The sequence below is a fragment of the Schistocerca nitens genome, chromosome 9, assembly GCF_023898315.1.
Source record: "Schistocerca nitens isolate TAMUIC-IGC-003100 chromosome 9, iqSchNite1.1, whole genome shotgun sequence".
NCBI lineage: Eukaryota > Metazoa > Arthropoda > Insecta > Orthoptera > Acrididae > Schistocerca > Schistocerca nitens.
Window position 1 is genome coordinate 390,285,898 of NC_064622.1, and position 14,264 is coordinate 390,300,161.

Below are 14,264 nucleotides of genomic sequence, written 5' to 3' on the forward strand. Positions count from 1 at the left end.
ACTACGAGTGCTCGGCTTACTTGTACATTGTTATATGAATTTCAATTACAGCACAGTATTTGGTTTCCGTAGTTACATTTATTAGTCCATCCTGGATTTCTCACTGCTTTTGTAGGGTACAACTCTCTCGTCATTTTTTTCAAGAGGATGTTAACGACAGTTCCCTAAAAACAACCAAGGAACACTACAACTCGCTCTTTTCCTTCCAAATTCATTTCTTGAGCCCATATATTTCGATATCCAAGCACATTTGTTATTGCTGTGCCACCGTAGTTTTCCCTAAGTCTCAGAGTTTCGTTCCACTTTGAATATATTGCCGTACCATTAATTTTTGAATTGAATTTTTTATCCTCGTCTTTATCTGCTTTTATTTTTGAGATGTAAAATTATTACTGAGGAGAATATTTGAGTCGCAGGTCTACGTTACTAAACCACTCAGTGCGCACGTTCTCTACTTAAAAAACGAATTCCTATTATTTATTTCTGACGAGATTGCTATTACATTATAGCGGCCCCCTCCCCACATCCCCCCCCCCCCCCCCCACGACGAGAGTTTCAGTACCTCTTTGCTGGCCGGTGTGGCCGTGCGGTTCTAGGCGCTTCAGTTTGGAACCGCGTGACCTCTACGGTTGCAGGTTCGAATCCTGCCTCGGGCATGGATGTTTGTGATGTCCTTAGGTTAGTTAGGTTTAAGTAGTTCTTAGTTCTAGGGGACTGATGACCACAGATGTTAAGTCCCATAGTGCTCAGAGCCATTTTTTCAATACCTCTTTGTACTTTTATCCATGTTACTTCTACATTTACTTCTTTTTCAGTGTTAGCCCCTCATAAAAGTTATTTCTAAAACATATACAGTAACAGAAACACAGAAACTTGATCCAGAAGAACTTTGGAACAAGTTACAGCAACAAAGCAGATTGTGTAACTTGAAATAATTTTGATATAAGAAACAAAAGTAGTCACGTGGAATAACACAATATCAGTGAAATTTGTATTTAGACGTGTTTTACATAGCTTTTAATCGCAAAATATTCGCACTAATGGCAAAGTGTGAAATCAAGGCATTGTACAGAACGTCTAGGCAATATAGACGATGGCTAGAACTCTTTGGGAACATATTTAACTTAACTTTAATTTAACATTTATAAATGTATAAAAATGACCAGGTATTTTATAAAATACGAAATGTATACAGACAAAGTATAAAATCGCAATGAAATAACACGTTCAAAATAGAAATTTATGAATTTCGCGGAAGTTAAATTAAAATATGAAAATTATCATAATTATGTGTGACTGAAAAAATGGTTTATTCCGAATTAGATGCTTTTAATAGCTTTTAACAGTCCTTAAGTGTAATAAACAACTGAAAATAACACTTTTTTTAACAATTGTCACAAATGTAAACTTTCAATTTTTGTACACTTCGAAGCTGTGCGTCTCTTATGCTATGTTTATTGCAGCGAGCAATGATATTTTGAATTTTCAAATAACTACTCTTTTTGCGCGCAAACATATTATGTTCGGAAATTTATACTTGCACACTAACGTATCTGCACGTGTACTTCATTAGTCTTTATGCAGTCCGGGTTAATTGTCGAGTTGCAACTGACTTGAGATATACGTCTTTGTCCATCGGCGCATCTTCGGACTTAACGAAAGATTTATTTTTTGGAGTGAACTGTGACGTTATGAACAACTAGAATTCCTTCTTTGACAACCAGTTTATGAATACAATAATTTGTAACATCAGGCACGACAGCCAGAATCTTGCATGCTGCCTCCAGTTTAGCGAAGGTGACACTATGATGTCACTGAACTCCAAACTATCTGGACTGATACTGTTACAACAGTGATGCCTGCAGATGTCTTTTGTCAAAATATGTAAATTACATTTGTTTCATACTTTACCCTAAACGTAATCGGTATTCTGTTAAATGCCTAGGAAAAATGTTAACTAAAAGGCATTTCATATTCTGCCTAATGACTTTTGGTATTCTACATTAAGAACTACGAAAAACATTAAAAATAACAAATTATTCAGTTGATATAGTACTCTAAGTGTAACACTTCCTGTATCGATCTACATCCATAACGTACTTCACATGTAAAAGTTTCGCAACACGCTTATTAACGAGCTTATTTCCACATTATTTATGTAGTAGTATTATCTGCCAATGGTAACGATTTGAGACCTTTGGATTCGTAAATGATCATATCACTGAGATCACTGTTATATTAGCAACGTCAATGATAACAATAAATGACATTTATGGTTCAAAAATGGTTCAAATGGCTCTGAGCACTATGGGACTTAACATCTATGGTCATCAGTCCCCTAGAACTTAGAACTACTTAAACCTAACTAACCTAAGGACATCACACAACACCCAGTCATCATGAGGCAGAGAAAAAATGACATTTATGGATTGTTTCTGCAGTACTGAGAGTAGCTGTCATTAATCGTCACGACAAAGATTCTACCAATGTACTTGAATAAATGGCTATAAAGAAGTGCTGTAAGACAGAAAGTATTTGGACGATTCTGGCTGCTGCAAAGGCCAAAGTGACTGACTCCCACTCAGTGGCCGACCTTTGCAGCGATAGTTTACAGAAGGGAAGATGTGGTTATGTTATTTACAGAAGGGAAGATGTGATTATGCTATTTCACTATAATTCGAAACGTCTAACTTGTCAGCAGCTGCGTGTACACATAGACGTTGAAAGATGATAAAACACATGTATGTTCCTTTTGCCAAGGAAATAAGACAAAAACACAATAAATGAGTAAATAAATGACGTATTGTGTGAATCGCCTCACTGTATGGTTGTAGATAGCGTCAGAAGTGATGATGGTACAAGCAAAATTCTTGTTTATTTTGGACACTGCAGTTTTTGTGTAGGACAATACATTTTAATGAATGCTGTGTTAAGCGAAGTGTACTCTCCACTCTTCGCTGCCAACCTACCCTACGCACAGTTTTCCTGGCAGTATTATATCATTTGCATACCTCTAACTACAACAAACTGCTTTTCAAGCAGTTCCAATTTAACACGATGATTTGCAGTACGTATATATGTATTTAAGTAGTATGTTTGCGCTTTAGACTCTTTTGAATATACCACGATGGATGTAGTATGTTTTTCAGCAAGCCTTCAGTCACAATCGTGACTTTATTTCAATACACGGTGCATTTAGAGCCCTGGGGTCTCGTCTTCAGGTGATTTAACAATATACACAGATCATTGTTTCAAATTTAGAAAAATAATGGTCCTGGTACGATTATAACGGTGTATTACAAAGCCGGCACATTGTGAATATAAGTTTCCAAAACTAATACAAATCGAAAAATAAGTAACTGTTTCCAGTGGAGGATGCATTTGTATTAGTTTTGTAAATTTACATTCACAATGTGCTCGCTTTGTTATACACCGTAATCCTACCAGGACCAGAATGAACCTAAATCTGGAAAAATACTCGATGCAGACTGTCAAAGCACCTGAAGACGAGTCCCCAGGGTTCGAAATGCACTCTGCACTGAAATAAAGTCACGATTGTGACTGAAGGGGGTTGTTCTTTGTTTTACGAATCTACTGCCACTTGATAATGAGATGATATCGCTAGTTATTGTCTCAGAACATTTGTTTCTTGGGTCAATTGAATATATCACTTAACAGCTTTGAACAAATTGGAGTGGATGAACTGCGCATGATTATGAAAGAACTGCTCTTCTGTTTAAATATTGCGAAACTGTACGTACGGTTTCATCAGGAACTATAGGAAATCTGAAAACCATCAAACCGTGTGTCCCACTTACCTGTATTCCACGTATCAGGAGGAATTAATGCAATTAGTTGCTGACATTGAGAAACATCAATAAGATACTTTTTCGAGGTTCAACATCAGCCTTAAATATTTTGTTGATTTCGTCATTCTCCACAGCAAGTAGGCATACATAAGTATTCGTTTTACAAATTCACACTGCTGCCACAAAAAGGCATTTGAATTTATAAAACGAATATCAATATCAACCTCATAATTTCTGTAATCAGTGTTGCACAACTTCAGTGTTTTTAAATAACGACATCCCCTAACCACGGAAAGCTGCTGTAACGCGTTCGTATCCATCCACAAACAGTGTTGGTCAAGCGACTATCTCATGTCACCTACGCATTAACAAAAATGTCAAAATAATTATCGTGAACAAGGGCACATAGCAGGTATTCATGAATACCATTACTCCAGTTAAAAGATGGTTCCTGGGCACCAGTTCTATAAGCATTGCATTGCAGCAACTACATGAATTAGTTAAAAATATAATCAGCGTAAAGGATTAAAAAAAAACATTTTGCGCATGTGTACACAAGTTATATACTGAGGAGCCAAAGAAATAGGTACACCTGCCTAATATCGTGTAGGGCCTCCGCGCGCACGCAGAAGTGCCGCACCACGACGTGGCATGGACACAACTAATGAGGGAAGTAGTGCTGTAGGAAACTGACACCATGAATCCTGCAGGGCTGTCTTCTGAACAGCACGTTCCAAGGCATTCCAGATATGCTCAATAATGTTCATGTCTCGGGTGTTTGGAAGTGTTTAAACTCAGAAGAGTGTTCCTGGAGCCAATCTGTAGCAATTCTAAACGTGTGGGGGTGTCGCATTGTCCTGCTGGAATTGCCCTAGTCCGTCAGAATGCGCAGTGGAATGAATTGATGCAGGTGATCAGATAGGATGGTTACGTACATGTCAGAGTCGTATCTAGGCGTATTAGGGGTTCCATATCACTCCAGCTGCACGCGCTCCACGCCATTACAGAGCCTCCACCTGCTTGAAAAGTCCACGCTGACATGCGGGGTCCATGGATACATGAGGTTGTGTCCATACCCGTACACATTCATGCGCTCTACACAACTTGAAACGAGACTCGTCCGACCAGACAACATGTTTCCAGTCATCAACAGACCAATGTCGGCGTTGACGGACCAAGGCGAGGCTTAAAGCTTTGTGTCACGTAGTCATCATCCGTACACGAGTGGGCTTTCGCCTCCGAAAGCCCACATCGATGATGTTTCGTTGAATGGTTCACACGGTGGCATTTGCTGATGGCCCAGCACTGAAATCTGCAGGAATTTGCGGAAGGGTTCTACTTCTCTCACTTTGAACGATTCTCTTTAGTCGTCGTTGGTCCCGTTCTTGCAGGATCTTTCTCCGGCTGCAGCGATGTCGGAGATTTAATGTTTTACCGTATTCCTAATACTTATGGTACACTTGTGAAATGGTCGTACGGGAAAATCCCCACTTCATCGCTACCTCGAAGGCCCTGTGTTCCATCGCTCGTGCGCCGGCTATTACTCCAAGTTCAAACTTACTTAAACTTGATAACATGCCATTGTAGCAGCAGTAATCGATGTAACAACTGCGTCAGACACTTTTCGTCTTCCATATGCGTTGCACCGCAGCACCTTATTCTGTTCATTTACATATCTCTGTATTTGAATAGGCATGCGTTTACCAGTTTCTTTGGCGCTTCACTGTAGCAGTAAAGAAATGTGAGTAGCTGGTTCTTATACATGCTGCCATTTCCTTATTAATTTTTCTTATTGTAACTATGTACACAAATTGACGGCCATTACACTGTTCAACATAGTGTCTCACCAAAGAATATGTAAATTGAGAACTGAATCAGCTGACGTTTGTTTTTATACGAGTGCAGCATTATCTCCAATGCTCTATAGACTGCGTTGTTTGTAGATTTTTGTGGCCTAAAAACATATTGATGTGTGCCGAAGCCGAGACTATAATCTATCACACAGTAGCGTCTCTTACACCTTAGCCGCTGTGTTTAAAAGCCAGAAGAGCCAGAATGTGTTGGTGTCACTGGGTTACCTGCCCTCTGATTTTCTTAATGCTCACCGTATTTGCTGACTTTTATATGTTTGGTATGCTTCCTAGTTCTAATGCGTCGTTAAGTAAGTCCGCCAAGAAATGGAAAATCTCTGGTGCGGCATTTATTATGGTTTAGAGTGTATTCCACCTGGATCCTGAGCTTTTCTATTTCCTAGTCTCGCGATTGTCAGCTCAATCTCCAGCTGGGCGAATGCGATGGTAACTCCGTCGTACTCATAAATATTATCCATTTGACTATGAAGGGCAGTGCGTATGGTCATAACCCGGAATGAACTTCTTCAACAGATACTCAGCAGAGCATCTCCAGCCCTGTATCGTAGTAGCATATGGTCGGTTTTCTGCCGACGGAACCACTGGTGTCTTAGTTTTCTCCTTTTGTAATTTGAAAGGCGCACACCATATGTTATTTTGTAGATTAGTTCTGACAGAATTGTCCCAATCGTCCTTTTTTGTCTTGTGTAGCTCGTTTTCGTTGCGCTGTTCGGCGTCACGGTAAAGTTGCACTCTGACTTTTTTTGCTTGGGCTGTGTTTGATACTTGATGTTATTGTTTTTTGCTACGTGAGTCCTTTCTTAGTCTCGTCAACGCTGTACCCCACGATATTTCCTGTATTCGTCTTCTGTTACTTTGTGGGACTGCGACAGTTTGGGCGCTTTGCAGTAAGGTAGTTATTACGTGCACTCTAAAGTCAACACTACCGTGGTAGTACGTTATGCGAAATCGTCAGTCATGTTCCTTAACCTTTGCCACTTAGCCTTGCCTAGGAGGGATCGTTGTTGAGTATGTGCATTTGTGGTTGTGTGTGACCATTTGAATGACTATTGCGTTTTGATCAGCGTGTGTTGCATTGTCTTGCTGTGATAGCGACCTCGAACGTCAAACAAGCGGCGACCCCCTTAGACGCGCAATAAGTGCACTGGAGCGAAAAAGAAATGCAAGCTTAGCGTCAGCCAAAGTGACGTTCTCGCCACAGCTGCTTCTCATCATGCGCTATCAGAATATTGTCACGTACTCATGCTGTTAGACAAGTGAAACATAACTTTTGTCTTTTCGAATTGTGTCTGTAGCGTATTCTAAGTAGTATCTTGCTATGTATTGTCGAATTGATTAATTGCTATCATATTTTTAGCTTCATGTTTCGCTTCATTTCGCTTCACAAGTTTTGGAAGATTTCGCACTCTTTTCAATTCAATAAACTTTGCCAGCAGCCGTACACATTTGAGATATTTTCTTTTATTTCGAAACCAGCCAGTTTCGGTAATTCATTTTACCATCTTCAGGACCCATACGCTTTTTTCGAATCAACGAGCTTATCGTATAGCGCCATAAAAATGAATATCGTGAATCCCAATCGTTGTGCAACTGATTCATACGAAAGCGAGACAGTTCTCATTCCGCCTTTCCCACCAAAAATTCTGGTATAGGAAAATATTTGGCTCTTTTAAAGCAAAACATTCTAAATCCTTTTACCTAGTCTCTAATGCAGCTTTCATAGTCAGCATTTCCTTCTCAATACCACTGTCTTTTGTTTTCTCCCATTGATTTACAGTACGTTCCACTGCCACTGCCTTCTCTCTCACTTGGACTGTCACATTTCGTCTTTCTGCCCACTGCCACTATGTTCAAATGGCTTCGAGAACTATGGGACTCAACTGCTGTGGTTAGCAGTCCTCTAGAACTTAGAACTACTTAAACCTAACTAACCTAAGGACATCACACACATCCATGCCCGAGGCAGGATTTGAACCTGCGACCGTAGAAGTCGCACGGTTCCGGACTGCGCGCCTAGAACCGCGAGACCACCGCGGCCGGCTTTTCACATCTGTCAACACCTGCTTTCTTTGGGATTGGAATTATTATATTCTTCTTGGAGTCTGTGGGTATTTCGCCTGTTTCATACATCTTGCTCACCAGATGGTAGAGTTTTGTCAGGACTGGCTCTCCCAAGGCCATCAGTAGTTCTAATGGAATGTTGTCTACTCCCGGGGCCTTGTTTCGACTCAGGTCTTTCAGTGTTCTGTCAAACTCTTCACGCAGTATCTTATCTCCCATTTCATCTTCATCTACATCCTCTTCCATTTCCATAATATTGTCCTCAAGTACATCGCCCTTGTATAAACCCTCTATATACTCAGGTCTTTCAGTGCTCTGTCGATATCATTTTTGAGACGTTTGTATTCCTTTTTGCCTGCTTCATTTACTGCATTTTTATATTTTCTCCTTTCATCAATTAAATTCAATATTTCTTCTGTTACCCAAGGATTTGTATTAGCCCTCGTCTTTTTACCTACTTGATCCTCTGCTGCCTTCACTACTTCATCCCTCAGAGCTACCCATTCTTCTTCTACTGTATTTCTTTCCCCCATTCCTGTCAATTGTTCCCTTATGCTCTCCCTGAAACTCTCTACAACCTCTGGTTCTTTCAGTTTATCCAGGTCCCATCTCCTTAAATTCCCACCTTTTTGCAGTTTCTTCAGTTTCAATCTGCAGTTCATAACCAATAGATTGTGGTCAGAATCCACATCTGCCCCTGGAAATGTCTTACAATTTAAAACCTGGTTCCTAAATCTCTGTCTTACCATTATATAACCTATCTGATACCTTTTAGTATCCATGCCCGAGGCAGGATTCGAACCTGCGACCGTAGCGGTCGCTCGGTTCCAGACTGTAGCGCCCAGAACCGCACGACCACTCCGGCCGGCCACTGCCACTATGTCCACCATACCTCGGCAGTTCAAAAATTCTATGATGTCCAACTTATTTTTTCTCCTATACCTCGATGTTTAAAATTTCGCTTCAAGATGCGTCCTGCCCTATACCTATGTGTTAGAGTGCGCTGGTCTGGGAGGAACCAGACCTCCAAAGCCTCTGTATAGTCTCCATTCATCTGTGTTTTTCATATCCACTGTCACGTCTCTCTTATGCTCCCTCTGCTTCTATCTGCATCCCCTTCTCTTTCTCTTCTGCTGCCACTGTTTCTCACTGCCCCTCGATATCTCCTCTCTCCTTCTTTGGCTCCCACTGATATTGTCTTCATCCATCTGCCTTTCTCTTTCACTGTCACTTTCTCTCTCCCACCACCACTGTCTCCTATCTCTTCTCTCCCACTCTCGAAGTGGGGGTGAGGTGCCCATTGTACAGAGACAACATGTCATAAAGCTTTTTGGTGAAAAAATGCTGCTAAAACGTATTTTGGTTTCATGTTTCCCTGGGAACATCATCTTAAGAATATACGGTGAAAATTTAGGCCCACAGGTGGTACTTTTGGTACCTAAAAATCATGGTTGTCCGGATGTATCTTGATAACAGTTCCACATTTTCAAAAACGGGAAAATGGTGTTTCTAGACGAATGTCTATAGAATGTACAGGTAAAATTTGAGGCTTTTCTGTGCTAATTTATTTAGATAATAACAGTCTACGGTGCAAAAACAGGTACAAATCGCTTTTTGCGATGTACTGTGTAAGTAAGGAACATTGAACCTGTGGGTTTAGGTAACGGATGATGACATGATGTCCCCAGAAAATACTAACTTGAGAAAATTTTGTTCAAATTTCATCTGGCACGAATAGAAATTATAGAAGAGGCCGTCCCCACAGTTGGTACTTTTCATATCGAAAAATCATTGTTTTTTTGGGGGTTTCCTAGCAACCGCTGATGAACAAATAGTGCTTTTGTAAGCTGTCTGAGGTTCACCCTAGACGACACATAATGTAGAAGAATTGAGCGAATTACTTAGTTTGCTAGGACTGGAGGAAGTGTGTAATGTTTAAATTTTGATCCTTTACGAAGGATAGTAGAGTATGCCCGTTCCGATAGATACACAAATGGTCGCCAAGCCAAGGGTTATCAAAAACACTTCACGCATTATCAAAATGGTTCAAATGGCTCTGAGCACTATGGGACTTAACATCTTAGGTCATCAGTCCCCTAGGACTTAGAACTACTTAAACCTAACTAACCTAAGGACATCACACACATCCATGCCCGAGGCAGGATTCGAACCTGCGACCGTAGCAGTCCCGCGGTTCCGGACTGCAGCGCCTAGAACCGCACGGCCGCCGCGGCCGGCTCACTCATTATCCCTGTGATTAAAAGAACGCAAGATATTCCCCTCCCCCCTGCAAAATATCATTTTCGCGAACGACTTTTCCGAGCATATTGCCACTTTGCACTGTCGTGCACGGACCGATAATATAGAATTGAGGATGAAATTCCTGACGCTGTTGTCTGTTGCACGTAAGGATGTGATCGTTTACGCAAACGGGAGTATTCGACATGTAGCTGTACCGGTGAATATTAATAATCTGGTGCACAGATATAGAACAAAATTAAATATCACTAAAAATGAAATTCACGGGTTATGTTCTAAGGCTCATGGGAGCAATTAAACGATAATGAAGGGAGGAACAGGGGAAGAAAATATTTTCGCCATACAAAGATTATAAAATGCAAAACTGACCATGACGACGTTGGGCGTGGCAAGAATGTTAAGATGAAAATAAATAACCAATTTAAACTAATGGCAGAAAAAAATCTTTCTTAAAATTTGTTTGGAAACTTTAAGGACTACAAAGTTTTACTTTCATTAATTAAGAACAAAATCATTTGTATTTGCTTTCCTTCATGTCATTCTTCCAGAATTCCAGCGACAAAATTTCAGAGTAGTTAACAGAAACGTTGTAAGTATTTTGGTATCAGGGCTCAACGGTCTCCGGCATCTCGTTACAGATTAATAATGCAATTAAGATTTGTTAATTTAGCTTCAGTCATTTTTGCTTCTCTGAAAACACCTTCACAACAGTGAAAGAGTCTATAATAGACAATCACCTAACATGCAACACGATATACTGAGTAATGTAACAACGCTCAGATGCGAAAGCACACTGATGTGGTCGCCGTAGGTGCGGGCACTGCCGGATTAAGCAAGCGCGGGGCCCGTAGCAGATCCTGACAAGAGGCCCTTGGCTTGTTTAGGTCTAGAATACAATATAAAATAATATTGTTACAAAAAAACTGTTGTCTATTTAATTTCCACAAATTTAGAAAGAATACAAGATAGATCAATTTCACTGAGCAAATCGTTTTCATTGTTCATTATGCTGAGGTTATTTAGATGTTCCTGTCCCATCGTATTTCTTAATTCATTTTAATGCTCTTTAACGTTGAAAAAGAACGTTCTCCACTGCAGTTGGTGATCATTAAAGATAAGTAAAAGCGTAAGGCTATTTCTACATTTGGAAAACACGAGCCTAGCGAATTTTCCATTAAAAACTTGTAAATTTGTTGTTCCAAAGCTTCGTTCTTTTTTCTGTCAATGGCAGCAGCGATATCCGTTTTCAGCAGTTCAGCGAACTGCACCAGTTCGTCGCTTAGCGACTCAGAAATCATCTGGCTAAGCATTCACAATGTTAGGAGTTCTTTTCAAGATCTCTTCTGCTGTAAGAGATTTGAAGTCCCGTTTATTCCAAAAACATTAGTCAGGTGATGGTATTTTTCCATGCGTTTCGCTGATGCAGCCCGCACATTGTCAATTATCACAATAAACACCCGAAATTCAAAATGTTCTCCAGGTGTTTGATTTTCTACAACTTCATCGAGTGTAGTTGACCCACAAAAATGGTCGTACTTTGTATTTCGCTTGTGTCGTCATGAAGTTTGTTGCTGATATTCTTCACTGCTAGTCAGGGATTTGGCTTTTGCCTCAATTTCTGAAAATGTTAACCTCATGGCTTGGATATATTCATGCGACGATTTATAAAGTGCATATCCGGTGCTCAGATCTTGATCAGAAGACTACAGCGAAAACACTAGTCGCTTCCGAGCATTCTAGGGTTCTGAGCCGTGCGACACACATTATTCTCGTTTCCAGCGCACTCGTTTTCAAAACCAGTCTGTAAGCTTGATTGCGGGACTCTACCTTTCGAAGCATATTAGAAGATATGTCATTTAAAACTTGTTTGATCTTATGAAAACCAAATAAAAGCTTTTTTGTAGCATCAGCTCTGGCCGACCATCTAATGTCCGATAACCTTTCCAAAATCGGAATTTTAGTACAATCATTTTTCAGTGCTTTCAAAAGTTGGTCCCATCAATAGGTAGAAGCGGAAAAAATGTATACAGGCTTCCAAGGAAATCAAAGGAAATGGATGCTTCTGTACAACATTCTGCAGCACACTCGGCAACCAAATTTAGTGAATGCGAAAAACAGGGAATATATTCAGTGTACTTATTTATATCGTTCATTAGTGCTTCTGAGCCGGTGTACCTGCCACTCATGTTACTGGCATTGTCACAGCTTTACCACTACGGGCTCTTATATTAATGCCATTCTCTGTTAAAAAAGACAGCTTTGGTAGAGTTGTTCAGCGGTATGGCCTTCCATATACAAAAACTTCACAAATCATTCCACTGGTCCCGATGGTAGGATATATCAGCGTCAGTTGATCTACGTGAGATTATCAGCAGTAGAATCCAATGAGACTGAATACTATTTGAAACTCTTAATTTCGCAAATAATATGATCCAGTATGGCTGATGCAATTAGATGGATAAATTCCTCGCACGTTGTGTCTGACAAATATGACGTATGTACCTTTCCTTTATTTGCATGAATACGCATATGTTGGGCCAGAAACACATTAAACTTGGGTAGTAATTCTAATAACCCTAAATAATTTCCATTGTGGGATGAACCAACAATTTCAACACTACCTCGAAGTGCTAGCCCTCGCTCAGCTAAAAAAACTTATAACTGCAACAATTCGTTCTAAGAGTGCTCGCCAATGCTTTTGTTCGCTCTCAGTTTGGAAGAATCGACTTGTGCATCCTTGTTTTTCAGAATTAGCAGGGAAATTATTGCTTTTATATGTGAACTGCTTTCTTCATGTCTCTTCAGCAAAATATTTGCATTCCTCCAGTCATCTAATTCGCCTTCCGTAAACCGTGGCGAGCCGTCAGAATCTGTCAATATGCAAAGAAAACAGAACGGTCGCCCTTTGCTTTCTGAATAGCGGAACCAATCTCTGATATAAGTTTTATACGTTACTTTATGTTTGTGAAAAACGACTTTCTACAGAATCTTGGCTTATTTTCCTTCTCATTTACTTTCATTGAAAACAAAAGACTACTGTTCATATTTTGAACTTCGCTACTTCCTTTCATAATCCAATAATCTCTGTCAAAGTTGTTTGGCCACTCATCAGTATTGTTAGATTACATTGTGGTTTCACTCTGTGTTCCACTTGTAAAAGATGCAGTAACATCAGAAGCTTGTAACGCTTTTTTCGACTTCTCTTTGTCTTGAAGACGAGGTCTCTGGACCGATACGACTTCCTAAGCTTTTCAATTCAGTTTGGCTTGGAGACGACATGGCTGAACTGGGAAGACTTGCCGTCTGTTCAATTGCTGTATCACTTGTGGAAAACGTAACGACATCGGAATTAGTGGTTATTCTGATGAATCTTCTGTAGTACAAGTATCGCCCTTACAATCAACTACGGATTTTGTATTCTGTGCTCCATTTTCTGTATATTTGGCAAAATCATTTTGAACATTAAAACACTCAGACAGTTTACGTGTTTTAGATACTACGGCATGTGTCTTTCTCTCCTTTGCATCTCTTGCTTTATGCTTTGCACTTCCAGAAGCGTAGTGGCGTCCAGTGTCTGTCTGCTGCTCATGGTGGTTAGCTCGATCTGTGTAAAAGGGAAAATAAAGTACGAAATAAAATGGAAACTTCCATTTAATCGGACTGCGAAACGCGTAAGTATCATAAATAATATTTGTCCACTTTCTATTGAAGCGAGTGCCAGTTGACTGCCCAAATGCTAAGCTATATATATATATATATATATATATATATATATATATATATATATATATATATATATATATTTCACCCATAGAGCTTTTGCGAATGATACGTGCCGTGTAAGCAGAAGCGAGAGTCTGCTCATTAGCACTATACAAGAGTGGGGCGAAACCGATAGTCGCCTTCCAAGAGTTTGGACTAGTAGAGCATCCCGCCTATTGAGATAAATTGAATCTCTGCCCAAAAAAATGTTGCAGGAAGGAGAAGAAAACGATTTGAGAGTGAGCTCTCAGCTATTACATACCCATAAATACAAACTCAAGCACATCTTTAAAGTATTCATAATTAGCGCTTCGAACAAAGCATCATCCACTTGGCTTCATGTTTTATATTTAATAAGGGAAGCACGCTGGTAACATGTCGGCACCCACAAGCGACCTAGCTTGAGAATGTGGGCCGTATAATGAAAGTATGCAGTTAAGGCCTGACTGTACTCATGCGCACTGGTTGTTCGTCATTCGCTCTGCCACATTGCAGCCATTTT